Source organism: Peromyscus californicus, unplaced genomic scaffold (genome assembly GCF_007827085.1).
Source record: "Peromyscus californicus insignis strain IS unplaced genomic scaffold, ASM782708v3 Scaffold_6__1_contigs__length_162567912, whole genome shotgun sequence".
NCBI classification, from domain to species: Eukaryota; Metazoa; Chordata; class Mammalia; order Rodentia; family Cricetidae; genus Peromyscus; species Peromyscus californicus.
The window spans coordinates 117,712,869-117,720,775 of record NW_026294584.1 but is presented as its reverse complement, the minus strand read 5'-3'; positions in this window follow the sequence as shown (position 1 = coordinate 117,720,775).

Genomic DNA, 7,907 nt, shown 5'->3' with positions numbered 1-7,907 from the left:
CTGTTACCATCTGACTCTTAATTTACATGTAGAATTCCCACTCCACTTCAACAGTCTCTACTCTTCTGTGTTGAGCCATCAGAGGTTTCCAAGAGAGCTTTCATTGTCAAATTAATTCTGAAAGAAGTAAGCCTTTGCCCTATCCTTTTTTTCCAATGAGACCCATGAACAGATGTTCCTTTATGTTGTACACATGCCTCTGTTATCCACTTTGGGACAGTAAATGACTAGTCTGCTTTGCACAATACAAAGGAAGTGTGAACTTGGAAAAATTATAGATGGTGTCAGAGATTTTCTTACTTGTATTTTTTTAAGCTTTGAAATTTTATTAAAGTAACAACATTTTTTTATACTTAGTTAAACTCTCTCCTTTTTCAAAGAAAATGTTCTAATACTCCATGATCTAAACTTAAGGTTGCCATTGAACATTCAATGTCTGTCAGAATTTGTTCAGTATTATTTTCTCAGTCCGAAGATATAATGTCTGGAAAACTTGACTTTACAGAGTGAGTATTTATTAATTGTATATTATAGTGAAATGACTATGTTTCAGAGTAAACCCTTCTGTGAATGTAATTTGTTTTTCGGGGTGAATGTTTACATATACTTCTACATTTTAGCTGACTATAAAGCTTTGATATCATATTTAAAAAGATAAATTTCCATAAGAATAACTTTTATATTTATTCTCAATTAAAATCAATAATTGGACAACATATCTAATATAGGACACAAAATTACTTTCCCTTCTGGTTAGAATATTATCTCTATCTGAGGTATCAAAGATTCCATCCAGTTTGGATGTACATAGTCACAAGAAATTCACAGCATATCCAATTTGATTCTGAAAATTTTCCATGAACTACAATTCTACTGGTGTTAAAATATGAACATACATTTTACTTGAGTAGACACAATTTTGTAAGTATTTTTTCCAATGGGAAAAAAGACCACAAATGTTATGAATCTCTGTGTCATAATGCTGTCTCATGATGCGTAAGTGAGTTGCCACCTCACATTGGTTGGCATAGACTTAATCTTAGGGCCCTCAGTAAATATTTTGCCTCTTTTGCCTAAATTGATACTTTGAAACCTACCTTTTAAAGACAGTTAATATTTTGTTGCCTTGTTATGAACACAAGTCAAAGAGATGCTCACAAATTCAAGTGGTTTACAAAATATATATTGGATTTATAGTTCTCTCTATGTGTGTCTCTGATTCTTCCTGTGGAATAATCCTCTTGTACACTGTAAAGATTTGTCCCTCAAACTGGTTTAATAAAACACTGATTGGCCAGTAGCTGGGCAGGAAGTTAGGAGGGAAAGCCAAACTGAGAATGCTGGGAAGAAGGAGGGCAGAGTCAAGGAGTCACCAGCCAGACATAGAGGAAGCAAGATGAGAATGCCTCACTGAGAAAAAGTACCAAGCCACATGGCTAAACATAGATAAGAATAATGGGTTAATTTAAGTGTAAGAGCTAGTTAGTAATAAGCTGAGCTACCAGGCTGAACATTTATAAATAATATTAAGCCATGGAGTCAATTATTTAAGAAGCAACTCCTGGGTATTTGGGAACAGGCAGACTGGAGAGAAACTTATGCCTACAGTCTCAGTCTCAGTCTCAGTCTCAGTCTCAGTCTCAGTCTCAGTCTCAGTCTCAGTCTCTCTCTCTCTCTCTCTCTCTTTCTCTCTCTCTCTCATTTTCAAGACAGGGTTTCTCTGTGTGTCCCTGGCTGTCCTGGAACTCACTTTCTAGACCAGGTTGGCCTCAAACTCAGAGGTCTGCCTGCCTCTACCTCCCAGTCCTGAGATTAAAGGCATGTGCCACCACTACCTGCCTTGAAACTTCTCTTTTATCACAGTTTGAAGACTACAAATGCTTATGACCTCAGAATTGAACTAATGAATCTGTCATTGTAAATCATCAAGAGACTTGAATGTAATTAAAACTTAGAAGAATCTGAACCCTACTGTGTTCAACATTGTCCTTGTTACTAAAATCTATCAGCAAATTCTAAAGACACAGATTCCTGTTCTGATAGAGGTCACATTTTAGCATGGGAGTTCTAGAAATAGATGAAAAATGAATAAATTGCTCAGCATATGAGATGGTAAGTACACAGAGAGAAAGAAAAGTCAACCAGGGTGAGAAGACCCAGACTGTGTGTTTGAAATGAGCGCATGCCTCAGTTCTAAATCAGTATCAGTGCAGGTGGTTGGGAACAGGCAAGAAGAAGGAGAAAGTTTTAGCTCTGTAGATTCTCTAGAAAAGCATTCCAGGTAGATCAAACAGTCTACATGAATCCCAATGGAGGTTAAGAAAGGGCAAAGAAAAAGTCACTTTGTTAAAGAGAAAAGGCAAGAGACCAATCATCAGGTCCTCGGGGAGAGAACAATGCTGATGATGGACTGTGACCACTGTTGATGGACTGTAAGCTCCCTTATATCATTACCCTCAGATTCATATGGCCTTCCAAACCTCAGTTCCAGCAACAAAAACAATTTATTTGTTACAATCATCTTTTTTAAAATTTGTTAAAATCATCTATTTGTTACAAATAAACTTTATGTTTGAATGTTTTGGGTACCCTGAATTATTTCCAACTTATTTAACCAAATGAAATTGAGTAGGATTTAATCATTTAAAAAAACAATGAAAGACATAGTTTTTGTTTCTGTTTGGGGGGAAAGGAAGAGAAACAGCAGCCATGAGCCACAATTATCCCATTTCTTCCTAACACTTTATTCTGATAGATCAGTGCCCTAGCCTGGAAGACTCAGAGTAAATTAGTATCTTAAGTTTCAGCATTGAAAAAATAGCTACCAAGGAATTTGGATCTGGAAGCCAAGTCCCTGTGCTACCATGACAAACTATCATAGAAAGAAAGCACACAATAATTGCTTTCCTCGGATTTAAATTGAAAAGAAAGGAAGAAAGGAGAGAGAGGCTGAGATGGGAAGCAGGGGGATTAAGGGAGGTGGGATGGCTGTCCAAGGAAGGAGCATGCCAGATGCAGATTAAAATATGGCCTGATTTTGTCACAAGGCAGTGTAGTGCTTAGACATAGAAATTGCCTCTGTTTGGAAAATGATAGGAAATAAGCAACATTTGCTTTTCCTAAATGGCCACAGTTTAGTTGAAACTATGAGGACATTAAGATGAAATGCCGCTGGCAGTTTTCAAGCACCAGAGAGCATTTTAATTGGCAATGCTTTAAAAAGCGCAGCACATTGGACCTACACGGTTCAAACTAAAACCTTTCTTTTTCCAATGTGGAAATTACTCTGCCAGCTATTGTTTCCTAACGGAAATGGCAATGGACCCTATGAGAAGCTAAGCTTCCACAACTTTGCATCACTTGCCAATTCATTGACTGCTGTTTCTCTTTTGTCTGGCACAAGAAGTCTACCAAATATGGCCAAATTGTTCAGGTTTGAACTAAAGGATACATGGCATAACAGACTTGTTTGCAGTTGAAACCTTGACAAATCTGAAATTAGAAATCATAGACTTGAAAACTTAATGCTAATCAAATTCCTGCATTATTAATCTAGAAATATGCATCAAATTAAAATAAGCTTTTGATAAAATGTAAAATAGCCATAACCTATAAAATTATTCATTGCAGCTTAGTAGTTATATGAACAACTTTGTTTTATTTTATTTTGAGCATGTGTACATGTACATGCATGCATTAATGTTGTTTGCATGTTTACATATATGGAGGACAGATGTTAACATCAAGTGTTTTCCTCAATCATTCTCCATCTTATTTTCTGAGGTAGTGTCTCTCACTGAACAAAGATCCTGCCAGTTCAGCTCAATCAGTCTCTACCTCCAAAGTGTTGGGCCTACAAGTGTGCACTGCTGCATCAGGATTATGTACATGTTCTTAACATGGGCCCTGAAACTTACATAACAAGCGTTTTACTGATGAGTCATCTCCCCAGCCCCTGGTTTATTGTATCTATAGTTTCAATTTAAATGTTTCAAAGAGAAAAATGTTTTTATTTCAACTAAGCTTGAACGTTGCCTTTCTCTGTGAAGTTTAGTTCTCATACAGTTAATTTGAAAATATGACAACTTCAAAGAGATCTAACACTCTGAGCAGGTAGTTTTGCATGTGTGTGTGTGTTTTTTTTTTTAACTTGCAGTAAATACCACCCTTCAAGGACACTGGTAATTATGGGGTTCAACAAGCTCATTTCTAAGAAGATAATTCTCATTTCTAATTACAGCAATGAGAAGTGTGGACATAAATTAATAGAGTTGTTCAGTAGACTATTCTCTGCTTGACGACTGGAATAATTCTCTTCCATTAGCTTCTAGGAGTAAAACAGTGACCTGCTTTTATAGTAAAACCTGTGCCATACAGCTTTCATAAAAATAAGATGTCAAATTTAGAAAAGGCACAACCAATACATTGGCCTTGGAGAACTGGCAGTTGTCATCAGTGGGAATTTGAGTCTTTTTTCTACACTTACACTCAACCAATTGAAATCTGCACTTTTTTTCCTCAGAAATCCAGGGTAAATCTTTAGCAGAGGCTAGGTGGGATGATGGACACCTGTGATCCTAGTTGTTGGGAAGCTGATGCAGGAAGAATTTGAAAGCAACCTGGAGTGTATGGTAAAACCCTGTTTCAAAAAGTCAAACAATAACAAAACACCTTAAGTAGAATCTCTTATTAAGAAAGAGTAGTTCAGGTAACTAAAGTCTTTGCAGAGTAAAAAGTTGTTGGGGTCCAGCCCTGACCTATCGAACAGTCCCTGAAGCGGGGAGTGGGCAATTGAGAAATGCTAGATAGAAAAATATAGATGTAAATGAAGAAAAAGATAGAAACACAGGATGGCTTCAGGAAGGCTTGGGTCAATATTCAGTTGCCTCGAGTTTATTCCTAATGGGCTTTTTATACACTAGCAAGGGGAAAGGCAACAGACCTCCCCCTTTCAGAATCAAAGTACAAACAAGTGTAGATGTTTTCTTAATTCTCTAACCACTTGGTAACCACACCTTCTTGTAATTAAGCCTTGAAGCATAAGACACCTGGTCACCATGCCTTAGTCTAAAACATCCTATTATGTAGCCTTGGAGAGCAACATAAAGTCTGACTCTCTGACCTTGAGTCAAAATAGAAACAAACTAGAAGCTGGAATCTTTGTGGGCTCCCACAAAAAAAAAAAAAAAAAAAAGATACTTTTAAAAAAAATAGCAAATGCTGTTGAACTTTTGTGATGGTTAAAATTGATTGTCAACTTGACAGGCTCTAGAAGCCGCCTGAGTCAAGCCTCTGAATACACTTGTGAATAGCTATCTAGATTATATTAGTCTTCAGGCCTGCTTGTGAGGGATGTTCTAGATTATACTGACTGAAGTGGGAGGAGCCAACCTGAATGTATACAGCATCTTCTGTTAGAAGTCTAGATATACAGAGGCCCAAGTGGAATGATTTTTGCCCTTCATCTACTTTCTTGGTATCTTGCTAGCAAGTTCATCTACTTTGTGTGGGATCCTCTATCCTGCTGCTGCTGCTGCTTCACTGATATCAGAACCTAGCTCCTTCAGTCCTCCAATGTGAACTGAGGACTAATGGTTTTCTAGGAGTCTTCTGGGTGTTCAGCACTAGATAGTGCCTGCTAGGCCTGCCACAAGAACTGAGCAGCTACTACTTCTTGATTTCTAATGTAAAAACAACCACTATTTGACTACCTAGACCTTTTTGAGTAACCTAATAAGTCATTGTTGGATGTATATTCTATCAATGCTATTGATCTGCAGAGCCCTGACAAATACAACTTGTTTGTAACAGAAGCATGACATTTAGACTCCACTCCATTCTGTGATACCAATTACCTCTGCGCATTTCACAATAAATCAAATGTGTCTAATAGAAACAATCAAGACACAAGAAGAGAATTTTAGGCTTGATATACCCACATTAAAAACAAGTTTTGACAGAAGGCTATTTTTCTCTTACCATTGCATTTTATACAATAAATCTTTGTGTATAGAAAAATATATCTCTAAATGTGTGCTAGGACATAATATGTTTTCTGGAATGTATATGTAAGAGTTCAAGAGGATGAAGAGAGTATTAGAGGAAAGAAACTATATAAGGGGGTTTAATGTTAAACCTACCAAACAGCAAAGAAAAGCCAACTTTTGGAAGCAAAATGGTTACATTTGGAACATTACAGAGCTGGATATTAAACAAATGATTATCTCAGTAACCTCAATATATTGACACAACCATTTCCTTCTCTTCAAAAATACTCTGTATCCAATTAACCAAGTGTGCTTCAACCTGGCACACATAAAGCTTTCTTTATGATTGAGTGCTCCATACATAAGTTTCCATTCAAATTTTTCTTGGGTAGCACTCACTGATGGAACTCTAATGGGGTTTTTTGAACATTAAAAAGTGTAGGTAATATAATTTTTTTCTGTTGATAACATACATTTGAAAATCATGGATTTATACAACATTTCATAGCATGATCTTGTGACAAGTGATGTCCAAATCCTTGACTCAGCCACATTTGTGGTGTGCATCAGGAATGATGAACAACAGACTAAATATGTATTTCATTTATGGTACATACACATAACAGTGGTGGTTTGCAGATCCTGTGAAGTTCATCACTATAGCACCAAGTTATTGATAAACTTCAGATTAAGAATCTGCCTGCCAGCAACCTTTAGAGTTACCCTGCTCTGTCCTCCCCCATCAATCACCATACAAAGCAGAAATAGGCGGCTGTGCTGAGGGTTACTTTTCACTTGTGTCTACAAAGAGATGAATTATTGACTCTAGCCCCTCTAACAAAGCAGGAGTTGCTATTGTACACATTTTAACTTCAGTAACTCAGTGAATAATATTTTCTCAATGGTATTTGTATGTGAAAATTTGTACCCAGCGTTTTTAGGAGAAGATGAATAAAACTCAAAATCATAGGTATTTGTTTTCCCATGAATGAGCTTAAAACATAATTGAAAACCAGAAACCTTTGTAGCTCATTCAAGTGATTAGGAACTTTATAGACCAAACTACTATCAGAGATTCTTGCTTTCAAAAGGGCAACAATAGTAGACATGTTAAGATAGAAAGTAGGAGGCCCACAGGCCTCAACCCTACACAAAGAACTACAGACAACTAAGAAAAGCTCAGAGTGGAGAAATAATCAGTTCCAGAGAAGAACATACCAATTGGTCAATTGGTTATCCAAAACCAAAAGGTTGTCTCTGATAATATACAAAAAAATAACATCACACAGGTTGAACAGATTAATATATAATTAGAAATATATATATATATATATATGGAATCCATGACAGCCAGAAGGGTTTGGAGGAAGGAAAGGAAGGAAAATGATGTAATTCTATTATAATCTCAAATCTTGGCTCATGGGTTCCCATGGAAGCCTCCAAACAACCAAGACTGTTGCTATGACTATAGATTGCTCTCTACAAACTGACTGAAAGACCCCATTGCTGAAGACAACTCATTGAACATGGAGAATTCAAGCTGGTGCTTACATAGAGCCTTCACCTTTATGTGCTAGCATCTTTTGTACAGGAAGGTACTCTGCAGGCTGTCGAAAGAGAAACATAAATGTCAAGTCATACAAAACCCCTGGATCTACAATAATGTCCTGCATATGCTAGGGTAATTGTGATACAATTTGTGGTAATAATCAAACAATCTCTGATTTGACTTAAGAATCACTCCACAAAATGGAACCCATACCCAACACTGCTTGGTTGACCAAGAACCTGGGACAAGATAGCCCAGGGACTTAGGGTAAAACCAAATACTACTGTTGGGGGAAAATGCAATAAAATGACTCTGATTGCATCCTGCTACACTCATGGATCAGTGACTTGCTCAGCCATCATCAGAGAAGC